Source organism: Myotis brandtii, unplaced genomic scaffold, assembly GCF_000412655.1.
Source record: "Myotis brandtii unplaced genomic scaffold, ASM41265v1 scaffold439, whole genome shotgun sequence".
NCBI lineage: Eukaryota > Metazoa > Chordata > Mammalia > Chiroptera > Vespertilionidae > Myotis > Myotis brandtii.
This window is the reverse complement of record NW_005366783.1, coordinates 249,684-250,078: the sequence shown is the minus strand read 5'-3', so window position 1 is coordinate 250,078 and position 395 is coordinate 249,684.

Here is a 395-nt window from a genome sequence, read left to right as displayed (position 1 = left end):
TGGACGCGGTGGGTCCGCAGAGCCCAAGGGCCCAGTTACTTTCTCTGCATCCACGACCTCCTTAGCTTGTGGCTGCAACGCACGTCGGTAAAGCGACGGTCCGAATGGATGCTTTTTTAAAAAAAATTTGGGGCGAGGGGCGGAGGCAAAACGCCTTTACAAATTCCGTTTTTGTTTTTGAGTTTCCAATCGCCCGGAACCTGTAGGAATCCCGGCAGAGAAGCCAGGCACGGCCACGTGCGTGGGCTGCGGGAGCCAGATCCACGACCCGTTCATCCTGCGCGTGTCCCCCGACCTGGAGTGGCACGCCGCCTGCCTCAAGTGCGCCGAGTGCAGCCAGTACCTGGACGAGACGTGCACGTGCTTCGTGAGAGACGGGAAGACCTACTGCAAGC